Below are 24,441 nucleotides of genomic sequence, written 5' to 3'. Positions count from 1 at the left end.
CAGAAGCATCCAATAAATTCAAACTCTGGCTACACTGCTTCAGCATTTTTCTGCAGGTCTCTACCACAATCGTCCAATCTAATGCAGACAAGCTGCACTTACTATTCTCATGGGATGGGCATTGTGTTTACCCAATGGTCAGAGACTGTGAGACATTCAGCAAAGCAATGGACATTCTGAAAGGCCAGCACCTGGCTCAAGTGATTGAAGTCTACACCAGGCATGTCTTAGCAGCAACCCGGGGAGTTGATCGATGATTACCTTCAGGTCCTATGAGACCTCAGACAGGCCTACAGCTGCAAGGCTATATCAGCGAAAGAGTACATGGAGGAGCTGATCCGAGATTTCTGTGTAGCAGGCATCAGATCGGATTACACTCGCCAGTGGCTGCTAGAACAGGGTGAGATGAAGCTGCAGAAAGCCACTTAACTAGCTAAAACTCTGAAAGTGCCCCTCTGTAACATGGAATCTTTCTCGACCGATAACACGGCTGCCGTATGTGGAACTTGAGGACCCCCATCTTGGGATGCGGGACTGCAGGCCACTCCATGTCCTGACCCGACTATGGCTGCTACCACCACTGAGCACCCAAAGTGCAGAAGCACCCCAGGAATCACTGCCCGGTGAAGGACATGGTCTGTTCCAGCAGTAGGAAGAAGGGTCACTATGCAAAGGTATGCAAATCCACCCAAACTTCTAACCCAAGCAGCACTGTTGAGGAGTGGGAACCACCGCCATCTTGGATGATGTAACTTTCGACGAACAACAACAGTACCACATGCAAGCTGTGGGGCTGCCATCTTGGATGCCGCCATCTTACCAGACCACGAGCCAGTGCAGCAGATCAGACAGCCACGCTCGACCAAAGCACCCCTCATCAGTTTGCCAGGTCGATGATGGTCAAAGAGGTAAATGAGCGCACGATGAGCTACCTGTTTGATAGCGGGAGTACGGAGAGCTTCATCCACCCCGACACAGTGCAGCATAACTTCATCGTGGAGAGGCCAGTGAGTTACAATCTCCATGGCCTCTAAGTCCCACTCGGCAAAGATCCTAAATGTGCTTGATGCAAAGTATCAAAATTTTGAACTCCTTTGATGTGATAGCTCTGTATGCCCGTACTACTGGGGTTGGACTTTCAGTGCCACTTTAAGAGCCTCACCATGAAATATGATGGGCCTCATTCCCCCCTCATGGTCTGCAACCTACAGTTTTTAAACTGCCCGCCCTCCCCTCCAAACACATCCAACCAGCAACTCACTATCCACCCACTGCGCGCGACCTGCAGGCTCTCCACCCTCCAGAATCCCCCCTCCACCTGTGTTCACGAACCTCACCCCCAACCGTAAGCCCATCGCCACCAAAAACAGGCAATACAGTGCTGGGGACAGGGCCTTTATCAAATCAGAGGTGAATGAGCTCCTGACCAAGGGGATCATCGAACCCAGTACCACCCCCAGGGGAGTCCAGGTAGTGGTGGTTAAGAGTGGGGAAATAAACACCAAATGGTTATTTACTACAGTCAGACTGTTAAAAGATTTGCGCAACTAAATGCATACCCCCTCCCCCACATAGCTAACATGGTAAACAAAATCCCCCAGCATTGAGTATTTTCTACCATTGACGAAGTCGGCAAACCACCAGCTCTCTATTTGCCAAGAGGACCACCAGTAGACCACGTTCAAGGCAGATGGCAACCGCTACCACTTTCTGAGGGTCCCCTTCAGGGGTCACCAATGAAGTCTCCATCTTCCAGAGGGAGACAGGCCGAATGGTGAATGAGCACGGGCTGCTGGCCACATTCTCCTTCCTAGACAATGTCATTATCTGCAGCCACGATCCGGAATTTCCTACAGGCAGCCAAAAGACTTAACCTTACCTACAATATAGATAAATGTGTATTGCACACATCATGCCTGGCTATACTCGGCTGTGTCGTGAAGAATGGAGTTATTGGCCCTGATCCCGACCACATGCAGCCCTGTGGGAGCTCCCACTTCCCCACAGCCTCAAGGCCCTGAAAAGGTGCCTGGGATTTTTCTCCTATTATGCCCAGTTGGGTCCCCCACTATGCGGATAAGGCCTTCCCCCTCATAAAAGCCACCTCCTTTCTCCGGTTGACAGAGGCTTGCGAGGTCTTCAGCCACATCAGAGGTGATATTGCCAAGGCTGCAATGCACTTTGTGGATTAATCCATCCCATTCCAGACGGAGAGCAATGCGTCCAATTTTGCCCTGGCACCACACTTAACTAGATGGGCAGACCTGTAGCATTTTTCTCCTGCACCCTCCAAGGCCCCAAGATCAGGCATTCCTCCATCAAGAAGAAGGGCCAGGCTATTATTGAGGCAGTGCAGCATTGGAGGTGCTATCTTGCCCACAAATTATTTTCCCTACTGACTGACCAATGTGCAGTCACTTTCACGTTCAATAACAAGCAGCAGGGTAAAATCAACAGCAATATATTCTGAGGTGGAGAATCTAACTCTCCAACTACAACTGTGATATCTCATTCCGGCCCAGAAAGTTCAATGAGTCTTTGGATGCCCTGTCCGAAGGGACTTGCACTAGTGCATAGATAGACTGTTTACAAGTGATCTCTGCCACCCTGGGGGTCACCAGGTTCTTTCATTTCGTCAAAGACCAGTTTACAACCTCAGGGCGATGACCAGAAACTGCCAGGTGTGTGCAGATTGCAAACCACACATCTACCAGCCGGACAGGTCGTACCTGATTAAGGCCAACCAACCCTTTGAACATCTGAGAATGGATTTCAAGGGGCCCTTGCCTTTTTCGATCCACAACATGTACTTCCTCAACAACACTGATGAATACTCATGTTTCCTTCTTGCCATTCCCTGCCCGGACATAACCACTGCCACTGTCATTAAAGCCTTGCACAACCACTTCATCCTGTTTGGATACCCTGCTACATTCATAGCAACCAGGGGTCCTCCTTCATGAGCGATGAGCTGCGCTAATATCTGCTGGTCAGAGGTATTGGCAAGAGGTGGACCACCAGCTACAACCCCCGAGAGAACAGCCAGGTGGAGAGGGAGAACACCACTGTCATCCTCCTAGCCCTGAGGTCAAAAGGCCTGCCTGCCTCCCACTGGCAAGGGGTACTCCCTAATATACTCCACATAATTATATTCCTCCTGTGCACTGCCACCAATGCCACCCCAAATGAAAGGTTGTTTCCTTTCCCCACCCTGCCATCCTGGTTGATGTCCCCAGGCTCAGTCCTGCTTCACCTCCTCCACACCAAACCACAATATGCCTATGTGGCATTCCTGGATGGGCGTGAGGACACTGTGTCCATCCGGGAACTGGATCACATGGGAGCTCCTGGGACTCCGGCCAACTAACCAGTACATCCACCCCTCCGGATGATCACTACCACATACCTTGTCACCCTACCCCAGCCCACGCCCCAAGTGTCTTAGTTCAGTTGCCAGACACCTCACCCACAGACAACGATTATACCATCCAGGAGTCAAATGAACCACAGCCAGTGCTACAAGGGTCACAATGGGGGACAAGACCATCAGACAGACTGAATTTGTGATGGACATGGAACCCACTTCACCCTGCTGGACTTTTTTTAAAAGAGGGATGACTGTGGTGAAAACACTGTTAATACTTTTTGTATGTGTATGGCTGGCCTGCCCCTTGCTGATGGTACCCGTGGCTCCTCCCCCTTGATTCCCCTAATAAAGGCAGTAATGCCATAACCCCTCCCCCAGACAAGCTTGGGTCAGCAACATGAGATGTGCATTCTGTTTATGGTAATACAAGCCTATCAGTCAGGTAACTTCTAGTCTTTGGAGTTATTGATAGCGTATCAGTTTCCATTCCCTTCTCAGCTACATGCAAATGTATTGCAAGCCACTGCTGATCCATACTCAGGTCTCTTTTGGGAATGGGAGCAATTGAAAGCTTAACAGGGAAAGATAGAACACAAAAAAATGCTCTTGATGCATGGTGTTCATGTCGACCATCAAGCGCCCATAGACAGAGCAGTTCTTCCAAAAATCAGAGAATAAAGGTGAGGGGAAAATATGGACGATGGTTGTATTAAGTTGTAAAGGTTAGAAAAGGTTTAACATTAAATAGCAAAATCAAATATAAGTAATGGAGAATCAAAAGGAATGTGGTAAAACACAGATGAAATCTACAACTAATATGGAGACTAACTGGAGGAGAGTTAAAGTAAACATTTGGTAAAATCATCAATCATAAAATTGTCAAAGATTACAGAAGAGAAAGTGGTCATTCATCTGATATTTGTCCATTCCAGCTGAAAATAGACAAACAATCAAGAAAGAGGTTAATTAGAACAGGACCATAAAATGTTCCACTCAGTCCAAAACTCAGCATAAACTGGGAGATACATGGGTTCTCACTGTTAAACATTTTTATCTGAAAAAACTTCTTGAGATGGATGTGATTGGGCTGCTGTTCACATTTAAAGGTTAATGTCTAACCTACATCACCAATCAGACACAAATTGATTGCTCTATAACATTAACCACTTGAAATCTTGATTAATTCTTCGTCTGTAATTCATTTATAGAAATTAACATGTTTGGGCAAAGATACAATTCAATTCACATTAATAAAATAATATTAAAGGCACATATGAAAAGCTAAATGCAAAGGAGAGGATGTAGCTTTGCACGAATCAGTCAATGGGAGATTGATGATTGATAATTAGACAATTAGGCTGTGCTGGTATCTTGAATTTACTGGGAATAAATATGTTTTGCCTCAGGATTCTTTTATGAAGTTTAATGATAGTGTAATTAAATATGAATTCACTCCCAACATTGTCTGTAACATATTTTAAATTTTGTACATTTAACAATAAATGATTTGGTTCACTTGTATCTCCTCTGGCTACATCACAGATTAGCCATTGTCACAAATCTCATCTGAACACGTCAGTTGTTAAGAAAGACGTGTTTTCTCTGGATGTCTTAGTTCCATTCAACCAACATGAATTTGCTGAGTTTAGAATTAAAAGTTACAAGTTTCCATTTGAGTCCATGAACTTCGCAGTGGATGCAGGGATCAGTGCTTGAGTTCCAGGTGTTCTTAATGATTTGGATGAGGAAACTAAATGTAATATTTCTAAGCTTAGATGAATCTGCATGGGATTGTGAATTGTGAAGTAGATCCAAAGAAGTCTTAACCTGATTTAACAAAGTTGGGTGACAGGGAGATGCAGAAAAATATGAATCTATGTGAAGTTATCACTCCAGCATGTAAAGTCGAAAGGAAGATGGTGAAGATTAAGGAATTAGGCCCTCATTCTGTTGGAAACTCCCTGGCACTTATGAAAATGGAATAGTTCTTGTCCAGTCCTTGATAGTAATTAAGTTGGATCAGAAAGTTGAGCCCTGAATTTCAGTTCAATCATATTCACACTAAGTTACTACAGATGGCTCGACAAGTAGGTTGAGTAGTATTAATTTAAAGGTTTAAAATGCATTTCTGTTGTAAAACAGTTTGGATTCCAATCAGCCCACCCCAGAAAACTTCCAAGCTATAATTCTTTAAATCCTACAAGAAGTAATACAATTAAGTTTGGAAGGAAGGTCAACAAATGGCTTTCCTGAAAATTCTGACTTAAATCATGAATGGTATCTCTTGCCAATAATCTGTCCAGGATGGCACCATTGTGTTTTTTCAACTCCAACTCAGACACAAGAGCAGGAGAAAGATTTTTTTAAAAATTTTTAAATTTATTTTTACACACACGTACAGCACGGTAAAAGGCCATTTTAGCCCATGAGCCTGTGCCACCCAATTACACCCAATTAATCTACACCCCCAGTATATTTTGAATGGAGGAAGGAAACTGAAGAACCTGGAGGAAACCCACGCAGACACAGGGAGAGCGCACAAACTCCAGACAATCATTGGTGCTGTAAATGCATTGCACTAACTGCTACTCCAACCTTGTCAACTGTGCCAACATCAGAAATAATGATCTTCAAACCTTTAACACATCATTATCTTTCTAACTGATCATTATCTTTCAGAAACCAAGAAGATGATTCAGAGGTATACACTACATGTTGCTATTAGAAGCTAATAACAAAAATAATGACTATTCAAAACAACACAAGTCCTGGATTCAATTGTCAGCGGTCACTCTCCTTGTTTTATGATCATTTGCACGTTTGTTTATTTGCCTCCTATGTAACTTGCTTTCCCTTTCCCCAGTAGCAGTAAGAGAGTATCAGTACACAAAGGTCCAGTGGAACAGCAACAGAAATTTATTGAACTTATTATGCACTCTCCCAGGACACTGTATATTGCATATGCACTCTCCCAGGACACTGTATATTGCATATGCACTCTCCCAGGACACTGTATATTGCATATGCACTCTCCCAGGACACTGTATATTGCAAGACTTCAACATATTGTCCTCAGGATACTTTTTTTGTGTAAAGTGGCGAACGAAGCAAGACCAACCATGATCACTCCAACAGTGCATCTTTTCTCTCTCTCTCTCTCTCTTCAATAAATAAATAAGTCAGTCCTGTAGCATAATTAGTCAATCATCACTTTTGTTGCATGCCTTTAGACACAGTATATGAGACAGAAAGTCATGGTTAGGCATTGGTTAAGAAAACAGGTAAGACTGAATAGCAATTTGTTATTTGAATGCAAATAAAAAATGTTGTGTATTTTTAACATACATTTAAAAGTTATTTGTATTTTAATGTGTGTGATTACGATAGGAAAGGGAGTTTCTTGTCTGTATCACATTGGTGCAGACTTCTTTATTCAGCAACAATATTTTTAGGCCAAAGAGATTTGTTATAGTGTCATCAGGAAGGGCGAGTTTAAAATGTAAGACGAGAGCTCTGCTCACATTGAGTTAATGAAGGCATCCTGCAGAATCTGATTGCACTCAGAGACAACTGAGAAGTGTAAACACACTTTTAAGAGCTTACAATCAATAGCCAGTAGACACAATAATCCTCAGGTAAATCTGAAGTAAGGTGGGAAAATGGGTTTATATTGGGGTAGGTGAGGATGGAGCCAAGGGAGCAGCTAGCCATCGGAACAATACATAGAGGGTGAATTCCAGTTCACTGCATTCACACCTTCCTTCAGAAATGAGCCTGTGTATGAAAAACAGAGACCATTCATTCCAAAAAATCTAATACTTTACAAATATTTACAAGTTAAGTCTGTCAGGGGGTCTGGTAATTCTGGTCGAGTGCCACAGTACTGGACCCCCTGTACAGGGTCAGTGGGTCTCGAGGGCTCCGGCTCAGGTCATGGGGTGGATTGGACCACTTCCTGAGCAGTGCCCTCCAGGACCCTGAGTAGGGTACTTGGTACTTCCTGGCTCATTTGAGGCATTGGATCCTCAGTTCCGGCGGGTGCCAGGTTTCTGATCGAGAAGGTGTCCTCTCTGCTGTCAGGGTATGCCATGTAGTCATATGCTGGGTTGGCGTGCAACAGGTGCACCCTCTCGATCAGGGGGTCTGTCTTGCTCCTCCTCATGAACTTTCTCAAGAGGACTGGCCTTGGTGCCATTAGCCAAGCTGGGAGAGTAGTCCCAGATGTGGATTTCCTCTGGAACATAAACATAAGCTTGTGAGGATTTGTGTTGGTCGCCATGCAGAAGAGCGATCTCATGGAGTGGAGTGTCATGGGTAGGACTTCTTGCTAGTGTGAGTCTGGAAGGCCTTTGGACCAGAGAGCCAATTTCATGGCCTTCCATACAGTTGTGTTCTCTTTTTCAATTTGTCCGTTCCCCTGGGGATTGTAGTTAGTTGTCCTGCTTGAAGCAATGCCCCTTATGAGCAGTTGCTGGCATAGCTCTTCGCTCATAAATGATGAGCCCCGGTCACTATGGATATAGCTGGGATACCCAAACAGGGTGTAAATAGAGTGCAAGGCCCTGATGACCATGGTGGTCATGTCTGGGCAGGGGATGGCGAACAGAAAATGTGAATACTCATCGATGACGTTGAGAAAGTACACATTTCTGTTGGTGGAAGGGAGGTGACCTTTGAAATCAACCCTTGAGTCATTTGAAGGGATGGGATGCCTTTATCAGGTGTGCTTTGTCAGAGCAGTAGTGTGCCTTGCACTCCACGCAGACCTGGCAAGACCTTGTCATTTCCCTGATGTCCTCAATGGAGTAGGGCAGGTTGCATGCTTTGACAAAATAAGCCATGAGAGTGATGCCTGGGTGGCAAAGCTCATCATGCAGTGATCACAACTGGCCAGTGTGTGCAGAGGCAAAGCTTCCTCTTGACAGGGTATCTGGAGGTTCATTGAGAGTACTTGGCCTGTATGCTATGTCATAATTATAGGTGGAGAGTTCGATCCTCCACTTCGCAATCTTATTCTTTATTTTTCCCCTTTTTGCATTCTTAAACATAAATGCCATCAATCGCTGATTGGTGAGCAATGTAAATGTTCTGCTGGCCAGGAAATGCTTCCAGTGCCTTCTGGCCTCTAAAATGGGTTGAGCCTCTTTCTCCACAGATGGGTACCGAAGCTCATGGCCTTGTAGAGTACAGGAGAAAAACGCAACCGGCCTGCCTGCCTGGTTAAAGGTACCAGCCAGAACTACATCAGAGGCATCGGTTTCCACCTGGAAGAGTGCATTCTTGTCCACCTTATGCATGGTGGCCTTTGCAATGTAGCTCCAAAGGTAGTCAAAAGCTACCTGGCCAATAATGGGAAAGAAGTGGACTTTAAGAGGGGACGGACCTTATCTGCATAGTGAGGGACCCACTGGGTGTAGAAGAAGAAGCCCAGGGAACACCTCAAAGCTTTCATGGTTTTCAGGATCAGGTGGTCTAACAGGGGGTGCATTGGATCGGGGTCAGGGCCAATGATGCCATTCTCCACCATGTAGCCCAGAATCACAAGACGTTTCATCTGGAACATGCACTTACTGGAGTTGTACATGAGGTTTAGGGCCTTGGCTATGTGGATAAACCTCTGGAGGTTGACATCATGGTCTTTCAGAGAGTGTCCACAAATGGTGATGTTGTCGAGATAAGGGAAGGGGGCCTTCAACCCGTACTCATTGACCATTTTGTCCATGTGTCTCTGGAAGACCAAGACCCCATTAGTGATGCCAAAAGGGACACTATCTACCTCAAATCCTGTGTAGGGGCGAGTCTCAGAACAGATTGGTAACTGATTGTATGCGGCTTTCAGGTGGATGGTCGAATGGACCCAATACTGTGCAATTTTGTTTACCATGTCCAAAATTCAAAGGAGGGGGTACACGTCCAGGAGTGTGAAACAATTAATTGTTTGGCTATAGTCAAACACTAGCCTGGACTTTTCTTCCCCTTTCATGACTACAACTTGGGTTCTCCATGGGCTGTTGCTAGGCAACATCAATGATGTTTTCTTTGAGCAGCCACTGTGTCTCGGCTCTAATAAATTCCCAATCCCCCATACTGTATCACCTGCTTTTTGTAGCTATTGGTGTGCAATCGGTAGTCAGGCTCAGAAAGAGTGGGGAGAGATCAATATTTAAGGTGGAGAGACTGCATGTGATGTCCGGCTTTTGGGACCTTCTGTTCTGCACTGTAATTGGAGAGAGTGGGCCAGACTACTCCATGGTCACACTTATAGGGTGACACAGGAAGTTCAGGCCCAGCAACATAGGAGCACACAAATCCTTCAGTACATACAATCAGAACTTAAAAAATACCCAACTTTTACAGTTAGATGTACTATACAGTACCCTTGGTTCATTGCAAAGCTAAGAAAATACAATAGTCCATTGGGTACACTCTAAAGTTGTATCGCAGAGCCATTGCAGAGTTTATAAAGCTCTCTGTGGAGCCAGCATCCACTAAGCAATCAGTCAGATGTCCGTTTATCTTCACCACTATCGTCGAGTTATTCAATTGGTGAGGTATTGCCTGAATCAGGACAACCGACGCCAATGCTCTGAAAACCCCGTCACTCCCCATGCTGATCTAGACTCTTTACTCTTGGCCTGCGGGCAGACAAAATGGCGTCAACCACAAGGCGTAGCAAGATGGCCACCCTCCATCTTGATCCAGTGAAGGACTAGGTGATGTCGACCTCGGGGTGTGGCAAGGTGGCTGTTGAGGCTTCCCGTGATGCTTCACTTCTGGTGGCAGGTCTCACCATGAGGCACAGCAAGATGCTGGCGGCAAATAGCAAATAGAGGCCTCCATTTCTAGCCTCAGGCACAGATTAAGCGATGATTCGGGGATTGCACACTAGGTCACCCTCTTTGGGTTCCATTTAGACCGGCAGACCTTCACCCAGCACCCTCGCGTACTGCATCTTGAACACACGGAGTTCTTCGCGGGGCATCAGGTGCGGAGGTGCTGTGCCTGTCCACAGAAGTAGCATGGTCGCAGTGGTCAGCGCTGCTGCAGGGGTCACCGGTCCCCAATGACGATCCTCTAAAAAGGAACCTGTGAGGTCGTCAGCTCCCAGTTGGGCCTGCTCAAGCACTTTCGACAACTCCAGTCTTTCTTCCCCAACTCTAGCAGTTGCTGCCTCACATACGTCGATCTCACTCCTGCCACAAGGTTGTCCCAGATTTGTTCTTCCTCTCTCACCCAGGCCATGGCCACTTTGTAGTGGCATTTTCTGGTCAGGGCTCACAGTTCAAGAACATAATCATTCAGCGACTCACCCAGACTCTGACGACGTTGAGTCAGTGCCTCTCCAGCTCATCGTTTTGGGGCCTCATGTAACGGGCCTTCAAGCCTTCTATGGCCGACTTGCAGGTAGCACAGTCTCTAATGACAGCATACCCTTTGGGGCTGACTCGAGAGAGAGAGAGAAGTGCCAATCTCCGGAGACTATCCGAGTTAAAGACGTCTTGTGTGGCCATCAGATAGGGCTGGAAGCATTCCAGCCAGTAGGTGAATTCCTCTGGGGCTTCAAGGGACAGATGGTTGACTTGGAGCATGCCTGACTTCAACAGGGCTTCCATCCTGTTTCAAAATTAAGCTATTAAAATTGTAATGTAACTGATTGCACTCAGAGACAAGTGAGGAGTACAAATGTGCTTTTAATAGCTTACAATCAATGGCCAGTAGACACAATAGTCCTCAGGTGAATCTGAGGTAAGGCAGGAGAAGCAGGGTTTATATTGGGGTAGGTGAGGGTTGAGCCAAGGGAGGAGTCAGGCATCTGAACAATAATATAGACAGTGAATTTACATTTGATTTTGGGTTTAAAAATCAGGTACAAGAGATCACAGTTGACCAATAAGAACGGTAAATCTGTTCAGTGAAGTGAAATAAGTAAACTGCTGGAGGAACTCAGTGGATCACATAGCATCCATGGAGGGAAAGAGGTAATCAAAGTTTCAGATCAAAACCCTCTATCAGGGTTCTGGTCCAGAAGAAGTTTCAATGCAAAACACTGACAATCTCTTTCTCTCTACAAATGGTATCTGACCTGCTGAGTTCCTCCAGCAGTTTGTGTTTTGCTCAAAATTCTACATTTACAATCTCTTGCGTCTCCTATCTGTTTAGTCATGTTAGCTGAAGGATCAATATTAGCCGGATCAAAACAGAATTTCACACTCACTCTGAAATACTGCCAGGGGATATTTTACCCTTACCAAAGAGTGCTTTGTTTTAACATTCCAACAATGAAAGAAAGGGATTTTTTTCTCATATTTCAAAACATCTGAAGGTGTTTCATAGCCAATGTGGTACTTTTTAGACAAGGTTCCAGTTGCAATACTTGTTCAAAGCATCAAGAGAAAGGCCCTTAGTGTTAAGTTAGAGAGAGAAACCAGGAAATTAGCCTTGAGAGTTTAAAGTGATAACAGCAAATCCAACAGGTTAATATGAGTAGCAAAAGAGACCAGTAATTCCAAAAAAAAGGTTCAATAGCTGACTTAATAGGCTACAGCTACAAAACTGTTTGGTTAGTATTGTTCTCTGAGCTATCACAGTAATTAAAACTGAGTTGAAAACTTTAATTTACTATTATTTTGCTAAATACAGAGCAAAGTAGATCAACATTTTAAGAAAAAGAAATAATCTTTCCTATCACTGACATCTCTGTAGAGATGGTCGCTTCGGCTTTTGTAGATCGTTGGAGTCACTATTACAATGGATTGAGGGTCTCAGTTCGAATCGGCATTGTTCCGAGCTCTCATTGATCTTCTGGGCTCTACCCATATTTGCACTATGGCTTACCATCCGCAGACCAATGGCCTTGAGTGTTTCTATCGAAACCTGAAGGCAGCATTATCAGCAGGTGATGATGTATCTACGTGGAGCAAATGTTAGCCTATGGTTCTCCTTAGAGTGCGTACTGTTGTTAAGGCAGATCTTGGATGTTCAGTGGCAGAGCTAGTACATGGCACCTCATTAACCTTGCCAGGTGAGTTTGTGAATCCGAGTCTAAGCACAACACTCTATGATCCAGCTAGTTATGTCGATGGTCTTCAGAAAAACAAGATTACTCCAACCTACTCTTACGCACCAGGCATCAGCTGCAGTGCATGTGCTGAATTACTTACAATGCTGTATTCATGTGTACCTCCAGCATAATGCTGTTTGCAAACTACTTCAGCCCATTTACGATGGTCCTTTTCAAATCTTACTATCCCACCCAAAGAATTTAGTGATCGACAGGAATGTAAAAGCTGACACGGTTTCCATTGAGTGGTTGAAGCCAGTGTATATCGATGGTGCATACTCTGCATCGGACCCAAAGTCAGAGGACCAATTGATCCTTGCCAGTCAGACTCTACATTTCCTGTCTTACAGTATCGTAGGAGGTTGGACTGAACGATCAGCCCTCTGAACTATTATGTAGCAGGAGAGTTCCAATCAGTCATCTCCTTGAATGGCTCGGAGACTGAGTGGGTATGGGGGGGGGGGGGTGGCTGTTGCGGTCATGTATTTACCTTCGTTGTGAGCGATGCCAGCCATCGCTGTTGATGTAAGTGATGTGATGTACAGGGATAACAGCATGCAAGCATGGGTGTGTCAAGCGTCAGTATACAGGTGATGAATCTCAGATGCAGAAGGAGGCAATTGAGAGCATCAGGATCACTCATTTGGCAGTGAGTCAATGAGAAGGTCAGAGGAGTTTAGCTGGGTGGTGTTTGGGGAGTTGAAGAATGCAATGTTGTGTCTAGTGAATAATAAAAGAAAGTCAACCATGGTGTGGTTAAAGAAATGAGTTTGTTTGTAAGCTGTGGTAAATCAGTCCCATTACAATATCACAGATTGATAGGAAGGAGCTATCAAGTGAGACCAGGGAGTTAGTTATGAAGTTGAAAGGGTTGTGATCTCAGGATTGCTACTTGTGTCATATGCTGATGACATTAGAAATAGGAGGATAATGCATCTGAACATGTGGCGAAAGAGAAGGTGTAGGAGGGACAGGCTTCAGATTTCTGGATCATTGGGTCCTCTTCCAGAGAAGGTGGGACCTATGAGATGGTTTGCATCTGAATGAGTGAGGGACTAATATCCTTGGAGGAAGGTTTGCTAGTGCTGCTCTGGGGGGGTTTAAACTAGATTTGCAGGGGGATGGAAACCAAAGTGGAAGAGCCAATAATGGAGTGGAGGAGAAATATTCTGACTGCATATGGAGATATAAATCAAAGGATTGTGTGTGGTGGAAATAATGTTCTCGGTGCATCTATTTCAGTGGAAGCAGTACTGTGGAACAGGCATAATAGCTTAAAGTGTGAATTGGCACATGGAATTATGATATTGTGGACATGAGTGAAACTTGATTCAGATGGGGCAGGAGTGGCAGCTCAATGTTCTGGGGTTCTGTTGTTTGAGCTGTGAAAGAGGGAAAGGAATCACCATTCATCCATCATTGTCGGTGAATACCTCGACACTAGTCAAGCCAATTCGGGCATGGAATGTCCTGGCATAAGATGAGCAGACATGTGTAGGCGCTGCAGCTGTTGTACGGGTGGTTCTGGATTTGTGCTTATGTTGTGCTTTAACTGTGCGCCTTGCATCGTAAGCTTTACAGCCCATGTGGATAAGACCATGCCAGATAGGGTGGTTTTGTGTCAGCATTTCCCAGGTGATTGTGACTATGACAAGTGACTTCAGGGAGATCTTTAATGTGTCTTTGTAACATTTCTTCAGCCCTCTAAGTGAGCGTCTACCAGCAGAGAGCTCCCCAAAAAGGAGCTGCTTGGGTATGTGCTCATCTAGCATACGGATGACATGACCTGCCCACCGGGTCTGTGATCTCATCAACAGTGTATGGAATGATGGTAGATTTGCTCTAGAGAAAACTTCAGCGTCTGGTACTTTGTCTTGACATCTTTGTCTAATATTCTGCGAAGACAAGTCATGTGAAAATAGTTGAGCTCTCTTGCATGCCTTTGATACACACTCCATGTTTCACAGACATACAGGAGGGTCGTAAATACCATGGCTCTGTAGACTTTCAGTTTAGTTGCTGGTCTGATTCCTCAACGTTCCCATACAGTAAAATGTAGCCTTCCAAAGCAGAATTTGCCTTTGCTATTCTGCAGTTAACTTCTGTATCAATAGTCAATGCTTGGGAGAGGGTGCTGTCAAGGTAAGTGAACTAGTCCACTGCCTGTAGTTCTGCCCTTTTTTGGTAATTTTATTTATTGATTAAAATAAGGCAAACAATCAAATATAAAATATGAATATACATAATTTTCTCCCCTATAATCCCCTCCCCTCCCCCAACCCTGCCCCCTCTAACTACCCCAAAAGAAAAAAAGGAATTAAACACATATAACAATCAAACAGTCGCCATGTTTGGTGCCACCCCAACAATTGGGAAAAAAAAACTCTACTACATATTTAAACCAATATATTTCATATATGGGCTCCACACCTTAACAAAAAAGGAATAATTATTACATAAATTATAAGTTATCTTTTCCAATGGGATACAGGATCGCATTTCCATATGCCATCTTTGAATAGTAACTCGGTTTCATTTTTCCAAGTAATAGCTAAACATTTTCTTGCCACAGCCAATGCTAATTTTATAAATGCAATCTGAAATGTATCTAATTTTAATTCCAAAATCATTTTTTTCATATATCACAATAAAAATACCAATAGATTAAATGAAAGTTTAAATTTAAATAAACCTTCCAAAAATTCCATAATTCTACTCCAAAAAGGCTTCACTGTCTCACACAACCATACTGAATGTAATAAAGAACCAGCCTGTTTACCACATCGAAAACACAAATCCGAAGAAATAAATCCATATTTCCTTAACTTCTCAGGAGTTAAATAAAGCTGATGTATAAAATTATAATGGACTAATTTGTATCTTACCATTCACTAAATTAGATATACTGTCCTCACATATAGTCATCCAGTCATCTTGAGAAATTGAAATAATAGGTCCTTTTCCCACTTGATTCTCATTTTATAAACATACGTTTAAACATTTTATGTTGCAGTAAGGAATATATCTCTGAAATAAACCCCTTTTTATCTCCTTCTGTAAGAAGGCTTTCAAATTTAGTTCGTCGAGGTAACATTAGAGTACGTCCAAAATTATCTAACAACAGAGCCCAAATCTGATAGTAAGTAAACAATGTATTTGAAGAAATTCCATATTTTTCCTTCAGTCTATAAAATGAGATAAAATACCCAACTTTATAACAATCCTCCACCAATCTAATACATCTCTGTTCCCAAAGTTTCAAAAGCTGATTATTCATTGAAAAAGAAAAAAGCTTATTCTGATACAGAGTTTTAGCCAACGTTTTACCTTCAGTCCCTATAATATGATTTTTCATACCATAACTCCATTAAATGTTTCAACACGTGTAAGTTATAATTTTGCAAAAGTTGAGAATTCCATTTATAAATAAATTGCTCCATTCTTCGTTCATTAATTTGATCCATTTCAATTTGAGCCCATACCAAAGATTGATCTCCTTCCAACATTCTATTAATAAATTTTAGTTGTGCCGCATCATAATAATTTTGTAAGTGAGGTAACTGCAATCCTCCTAAAGCATAATTCCAAGTCAATTTTTGTAACAATGCCCTTGCCAGTTTACCTTTCCATAAAAAAAATCCTCACTAAAGTAGCCAAATCTTTACAAAAACTTTTTTGGAATTCTATATGGAATCGATTGAAAAAGATACTGCATACCAAGGAAAAACATTCATTTTAATACAATTTACTCACCTTATCAAAGTTATTGGCAAATCTTTCCACCAATTTAAATCATGTTTAATTTTAGTCAATAATGGCAAATAATTCAAATCATATAAATAATTGTAATTATCATCTATAGTTATTCCCAGGTATTTAATTTTATCAGACCACATAAATTTTGGAACCTGTTTACAAGCTGAATAATCTGCCATTGCTAAAGGCATTATTTCACTCTTATTTCAATTAACCTTATAAGCTGAAAATGCACCATATTGCTCCAGTCGGGCATGAAGAAACCCCAATGATTTCATGAGTTGTGTTAAGTATATTAAAACATCATCTGCAAATAGATTTATTTTATACTCATCTAGATTTATCTTAAAACTCTTAATATTACTATCCTGTCTAATAATTTGAGCTAACAGTTCAATAACCAAAGCAAATAAAGCTGGTGACAAAGGACACCTATCTAGTTGATTGAGATAATGTAAATGAGGAAGATATTTGCCCATTTGTCACTACCCTAGCTGATGGGTTTTTATATAAAGCCTTCACCCAATTTTTTCCCAGTATTTTAAAAATCCCATTCCACTCTATCAAAAGCCTTCTCAGCATCTAAAGCAACTATCATAGGTTGGTCGGGTTGCTCCTGGGAAACATTAATCAAATAGATCAGCTTTACAATATTATCCACAGAATACCGGATCTTAATAAGACCAGCCTGATCTACACGAATCAACTCAGGACAATTTTTAGCCAATCTGTTGGCTCAAATCTTAGCTACAATCCTGTAGTCCATATTCAATAAAGAAATCGGTCCATAAGACCCTACTTTTAACAGTTCTCAATCCTTCTTAGGAATAACCATAATCAGTGCTTTAGAAAAAGAGTCTGAAGAAAAACCGCTCTCAGTGGCCTGTTCCAAAACCTCCATCAATACAGGAAGCAACAAATCGTAAAATTCTTTTTTTTTTTTTAATTTTTTTTTTAATTTTTTTTTTTTTCACACCATAAATCACATTAGCCATGATATACACTATTTCTTTTTCACACATATACAGTGACTTTGTAAAATTCTGAAGTAAAACCATCTTCACCTGGGGATTTCCCACCAGGCATTGCTTGCAATGCCTCTTTAACTTCCATAACTAAAAAAATCTAAATCTTTAACCTCTGCATCCTTTAAAGACGGTAAAGCCAAATTAGACAAAAATGCATCAATTTTAACATTATCTTCTGAAACTTCAGAAGTATACAACCTCTCATAAAATAAATGGAATTCATCATTAATCTCCTGAGGATTATAAGTAATTATTAGGTTTATAATTAATTATCATATCCCATCTTATAGCATTAATTGTCCTAGAGACCTGTTCAGTCTTCATTTGCCAAGCTAACACTTTATGGGCCCGTTCACCCAACTCAAAGAAATGTTTAGTTCTCTGTAATAATTTTTCAAATGTATAAGTTTGTAAAGTGTTATATCGTAACTAACTTAGTTGAATGAGCTTTAACTTCCGTCGTGCCCGTCGTAACTCTTTTTCCAACTTCTCTATCTCTTTCTCTAAATCATGACTCTCTGCTAAATACTGCTTTTTAATTCTAGCTGTATAACTAATAGTTTGTCCCCTTAGATAAACTTTCAATGTAGCCCATAAAATAAATTTACTTTGCATCAATCCCTCATTTACTTGCAAAAAAGATTGTATATACTCTCTTATAAATTTGATAAATTTGGAATTTTTCAACAACAGCATATTAAATCTCCATCAATATGCATTTTAAACCCTCTCCAAACAAATACAGGTAATTAATAGTAAGGAATGATCCTACTTTTATATTCAGCCTGAATAAATCTACCTTGTAATTGTGCTGATACTAAAAATAAATCTATTCTCGAATAGGAATCATGCCTAGCAGAATAAAAAGAAAAAAAATTTCCATCAGATTCAAACTCCTCCAAATCTCTACCAAATTCAGGTCCTTCATCACCATCAACAACTGTTTAGCCATCTTCATTTTACCTAACATTTTTGGAGATTTATCTAATAAAGGATCCAAACAGCAATTAAAATCACCATCAACCAACACATTATCATAAGCCTGATTTAAATTCAAAAAAGCTTCTGCCATAAAACAATCATCATCTACATTAGGGGCATAAACATTCATCAGAGTCCAAGCCTCCAAAAAATTCTACAATTAACAAGCAATCTACCAACAGCTTCAAAAACTGAATCCAGCATAAAAGATAACTTTTTATGGATTAAAATAGCAACAACTCTTGCTTTAAAATTAAAAGACAATGCTACAACATGCCCAACGCAATCTCTCTTCAACTTCTGATGTTCTTTTTCAGTTAAATGTGTCTCCTGCAAATGCGTAATGTCAACCTTCATTTTTTTAATATAAGCTAATACCCTTTTTCTTTTAATTGGGTTATTAAGCCCATTAACATTAAAAGTTGCAAAATTCAGATTGGCCATAATAAATGATCTCCATATGGTTCATGACAATTTAAAAAAGCAGAAAAAGAAAACCCAATAATAAAAAAAAAACAAATAAAAACTACAACAATATAAGTGTAGTACCCCCCTCAAATTTTTTTCCCCTTGAGATTCTGAATGATATGATGACGTGATTTGTTTAGCTCCCCATTAATAAACTATCTGCTGACACTGTCCCGATATAAAATTACTTCCTTGGTCTGATTGTATCTCTTTAGGCAAAACAACAAAAGTGAAGAATTTCACAAGAGCACACGACAGTCTTAGCTTTAATATTTTTAAGTGGTATTACTTCTAGAAATTTGAAGGCTATATACATCACAGTTAACAAATTCTGATTCCCAGCTTTTTTCTTGGGCAAAGGGCCAACACAATTCACAATAAGTTTAGAAAAGGGTTCACCAAAAGCAGATATGGGTTTTAAAGGAGCCACTGGGGGGCCCAGATTAGGTTTCCCTGAAATGTGTTATGTCCAGCAAAATGTCACATCTTTTCTTAAACTAGGCCAATAGAATTGTTTCATAATTTTATACATAGCTTTCCGTACATCAAGATGACCACCCATGAGGGTTAAAATTTCATCCCCATAGGCTTTATGAACTACATCCTGTAGAACTGCCCATTCTTCACTGGCAGGGATATCAGGTGGTCTCTACTTCCTCATCAACACACCTTCCTTCAAAAAAATATCCAACTGGCACTTACTTATAATTTCATCAGCAGAAAGCTTTATCTCTCACTTCAGTAAGATCAGAATCTCTGTTCTGCCTCCCTATAAACTCCTTTCGAGATAACGACAACAGCTGCACACTTGAAAAGGGTTTAACCAGTAGTCAAACAATAGCAAACACTAAAAAAAATTGCAAAACTCTAAATAAATATCATTACACTTGGGAAATAAAAGCTCAGTTGGAAAAGTAACCCAGCTGTGGCTTTTTGAAATTATTAAGGATAGAGTGCTATACTGTAATTGGAAAAAAAGGCTTATGACTTTGCTACAAAGGATAGTAAGTTCGACTGGGAGTGTTTCAGGAAATAATAATAGATCAAAAAATTGATAGAGAGATGGGGACATAGAAAATGAGGGTACACTATGGAACAATATTAGCCAAAACTTCAGCTCTCGTACAAAAACGAAGAAAGTAACAAAAGTAAACATATTAAGAAGCTGAGGCAGAGAAATTCTAATAGGGTATAAAGGGGAAAAGAGGCAAAACAAATATTTTATTTCTAACTTCAATTTAGAATTCATAAAAAGGTTACTCACAATAATAGAAAACCAAATGTCTCATGAAAGTAGGATTCTTGAGTAATTAATTTTAATGAGAAGAGTACTTGAGGAATTGGGAATTAAAGGTATGAAATATGATAGCTTTCTTCCAGGATTTGAAAACTAATGAGTGTCAAAATAATGATAAGCGATCTTTCTAAATGTTCTTAGCTCTGGAATACCCAGCAGATTGTAAGGTAGCAAATGTAACACAACTATTGAATAAAAATTAAGAGAGAAAATGCGACAGACCATTAAGGATGTGATCATGAGTTTTGATATGGTGATAATATAAGCGGAAGAATAGTTAAGACACAGAAAACAGTGAAAATAAATTAATCATTTCCAATTTGCTAGGTTGCTAGAAAGGGATACAGTAAAGATCAGTACTTGTGTTTCAGCTAATTATAATTTATAAAAGAAAGGAGGAAGTATAGAGTATAATAATAATGCAAAATTAAAATGAGAGAGGAAGAGATGCAAAGCAATATGAGGTTATGCTCATAGACAGAAGATGGTAGATGGAGCATTTGAAAGAAAACTGTGAAAGTGAGAAAGCAATATTTTTAAACAAAAAGAAACTCAATGTTGGCTAATGAAACTATCTGATGATGAATATTGATTTTACATTCCTGATTTGTGCTTTCTCAGTGGTGGTGGGATTTTGGAAATGTAATTTGCTGCAGGATACCTAACTACTGATCTGGTCTTGTGGCTTCAAGCATTACATATTAACCCTAACCATAAACTAGTCTGGGACTATCAAAAGATCTGTCTGAAATCTAATTTTTTGGACTAAATGCAATTGTGAATATTTACTTGTCTCTTTGATATTTGTTGTCTTTTTTCCTGTCTAGTCATAATGTGATAATTGAATTTATACTATTGTAGTTGGTGTATCTTGTGTACATATGTGGCTGCAGCAAGTAAAAAAATTTTGTGCATCTGTACAGTGTACATGGCACTTAAATCTCAAACTCATCCAGTATATGACTAGACCACAATTTCTGGTCACATTAATGAGGAGATTATTGATGAGTAGTGCTACTATTGTCGACATTTGTGGACATCTTCCATCATGTGGGTGATGACTGACGAGGACTGATTGGTCTGTATTCTATTCATATGTTAATTACAAAAGGATCTGATCCTCTCAATGAAGCAACTCTCTGGTTTAATTACAAGATGAAAATGATAAAATATAAATGCACATTGATCCTGTTGAGATCACACCTTTGGGTATACAACACATTCAGCCTTGTTCCATGAAAATCGCAGGCAATACTGTTCAAAGTCGCTGTAACATATTTATGTGTGCAAGACTCCATTACTAATTTTGGGAGGTGTGCTAGGTTAGCTTGAAGGAAAATGCTTGTAGTCATGCTGCTGTACTTCTATTGGTAGAGAAGGTTGAGCAGAATCTTAGCACTACATTTGGAATTTCAACCTGAAATGAATAGACTGGGTGCCTGAGAAATGCACTGCACAAAATGTCAAGCATCATCTTCACAGTATGTTCAATGAATCTAGTGGAAGTAAGTTGACCTTGTCAGTGTGAGTAATATGCTACAAGAATGCTCCTGTAGGTTAGGAAGATGGATGTGTTCTAGGACGAATGCTTTTGGCTGGAATTGAATATCATTTCAGGCAGCCAATTTCACCTTGGTGCTCTCATTCTCAGCCTTGAAAGTTTGATACATTTAGATCAGCATTTATTGGGGAATATATTACTCACACTGATTTCTAAAACCCCCTGTGGAAACAGTCAGCAAAAATTGATAAATGATACTGTGACAGCATTTGGATATGGTTTTTGGGAGATAAATTGGGGTAGAGTTTGTTAGTGTAGATCACATATACTTTAAAACAGATCTTATTTGAAGTAGTGGAGTTCTGCCCCAAGCTAGACTTGTTGGGGCCAACAGTCTTTGCAGAAGCTTTGGAGAGTGCCCAAGAGACTTCCCTAATGGATTGTTGTTTACAAAAGACAACAAATGTAAAAACTTTTCGGAGCCACAGATTGTCTGCAGTGGAACTTGCTGTTCTAAGAGGGTCATGTGGTTTTGCAAGCAGAGAGAGGAAAACAGGCTTTCTCTCTGTATGGGTGAGAGAAAGAGAGACACAGAGGTCAGTTCTGCAGTTTTGTGGTTCATGCAAGAGGAGAGGACTGGCTGTCTAATATTTCACTTGGAATAAGAGCAACAAAAAGGCACTCTGTGGTGACCTGAAATAAAGAGGCTATCATATGGAGAACCCTGAGGGGACAAGTTTCGTCAACAAGACACTGAAGTGGCTGATGGAAGTAAATCAGTTGTGTCTGTCCTGGAACAACAAATCTCTCTGAAAACCGACAATAACCTTCCTGAGCAGTAACTATTTACCTTTCAAACACCAAAGCCTGGTGAACTTTATAAATATTAAATTCTGTGCACAGTATAAGAATTTCCTGCAACCAGTGAACTTGGAGGAATGAGAAGTGAGATTGGACTGTGAACCAAAGAACTTTTCTGAACTTACATTACATACACGTGGGCTTAGAATTAGAAGGGGGTTAAGTTAGGTTTGTTAAGTCAATAGTGATAAGTTAAAGTGTGATTCTGTTTTCATAGTTAAAAATAATTAAAAGCAACTTTTGTTTAAGTAACCATTTGTCTTGGTGAACATCTATTGCTGCACAGTTTTGGGGTCATCTGGGCTCGTAACAATATAAAGTGGTATGTATCAATGCTGCTCCATTTTCTCACCCATTTTGGCCTGGTCAGGATCAAACATTTGTTTCTGTGTGACTTAGAAGGACAGCACTAATACTGTATAAAAGTCTTATCTGAAAAAGATAACTTGTAGATGAGACAATCTGGTCTTTCCACCGAATTATCATTCAATTAAAATGTATGACTGAAATGACTACTTGCTGGTGTCTGCAAACATCTTGTCAGCAGCTGATGATCTGGCATAGCTTCATTTTTGAGCAGCCTTCCCTGCCTCTACTACCATAGAATGACCTGCTTCCTCAGTCTAACCATAGTTAGTGTCAAAGCACATTTCCTTTTTTTTGAGTCCAAAATAACTTGAAACGTATACAGTACAAATCCAATTATCCCATATTTTTGGATAAGTGGTCAGTTTTTAAAAAACAGCCCAGAAGCAACAGCAAATCACTTGTAACAGTGTTTAAACAACAAGGGAAGGTGGAGGGAATCAAAATGGCATCTCAAAAACGCACGCAAGCATGCTGGGTTTAAAATTCTTCAACCTGTGACATCAGTTTGGCTCCAAAAAAATTTCAGATAAATGAGGATTTCTGATTTTTCTCAAATCCTCAATTATCTAAAAATATTTTTGGAGCCGAGCAGATATCACTTCCAGATCAAAAAAAAGTTCAGGTAACTGAGGATTCGGATAATCTGATTTCAGATAATTGGAGTTGCACTGTAGTTCAAAAGGTGCATTTTTTATTATGACCCCAAATTGAGTTTTGAACATGGGTGGGATTTCCTTAATTTCTTTGTGAATTTTAAAGTTTGTTATTTTTGTAAAACTGAGAGAGAAGCTTGAAGGCTTAAAGTCTTCAACTTTTGATCTGGTGATGGCATCTTCAATTTAAAAGCTCAATGCTTTATCCTCTCCCCATCTCTTGCCTCTCATTCTCAAAACTTCATCTTTCTCACAACCTGTTCCTTCCATCTCAGCTTTTGACTATCAATCACTCAGCAAAAAGACATAATTTTTCAGAAATCCAGAGTGAAAACAGAAGCATTGAATGACATGTTGCTATGCCAGAATGCGATTTCACATCTCAATAACTATCAGTTGAGACAAGCCAACAAACAAGGCTCATCTTTTATGTGCACAGAATTCCCTTGTGCTGAGTCTTTGCAGTCTCCACCATCTTCAAAACAGAAACAAAAATAATACCATAAAAAGAAAAGAATACTTCACGTTTACAACAACATTATATTCTAATATTTCAGAGCAGTCAACTGAGAGCCACAGAATTATTCCTCTGCGATCTACAGATGGTGGACATAATATCCATAGCTTTATACAAATGTGATCTGAGTAGAGGATTTTTTTTGAAGTCATTAACTGGGTTTCAGATACTCTCAGGGATCTGTTTATCCATTTAAGTAATCAATGCATTGTTCAAAACTAACCTTATAGTCGTGTTCTCTGGGATTTGAGTCATGTGGAGATTGGAAATAGCCCTTCATCAGAGATCTTGTTTCATATCACTTCAGTGGTGATTTTTATGTTTTGTCAGTGCCAGTTCTAATCTTCATTTCCTTGTGCTGTTCTTTTGCATGCCTGATGAAAACAGAATGAAGTTATAGAAACAACACTACTTTTATACTTTACAGATTTCACTCCACATTAATCTTAAAATTGTCATAATTTAAGTTGAAAATTCCAATTTTTAAACTGTGGTGTATTGGGGTTTAGGGGGACAATATAGATTCATGAAGAAAGAATAAATTGTATAGGAAGAATGCATACAGAAAGGGGAGACTTGGCA

The 24,441-nt window shown here is 40.6% G+C and overlaps 1 protein-coding gene across 2 annotated transcripts in view; it reads right to left on the bottom strand.

Annotated features, from left to right (window-relative positions):
* nlgn3a (neuroligin 3a) overlaps positions 1 to 24,228 on the bottom strand; it is a 401,317-nt gene extending 377,089 nt beyond the window's left edge. For both annotated transcript variants that reach the window (XM_069893055.1, XM_069893052.1), the window contains exon 1: positions 24,083 to 24,228. The gene's annotated coding sequence lies outside the window, so the exon portion shown is untranslated. The remainder of the gene's footprint in view (positions 1 to 24,082) is intronic.
* Positions 24,229 to 24,441: the final 213 nt, after the last annotated feature.

Source organism: Narcine bancroftii, chromosome 8, assembly GCF_036971445.1.
Source record: "Narcine bancroftii isolate sNarBan1 chromosome 8, sNarBan1.hap1, whole genome shotgun sequence".
NCBI classification, from domain to species: domain Eukaryota; kingdom Metazoa; phylum Chordata; class Chondrichthyes; order Torpediniformes; family Narcinidae; genus Narcine; species Narcine bancroftii.
Note: the sequence above shows the minus strand (reverse complement) of the source record. Positions and strands in the feature narration are given on the sequence as shown.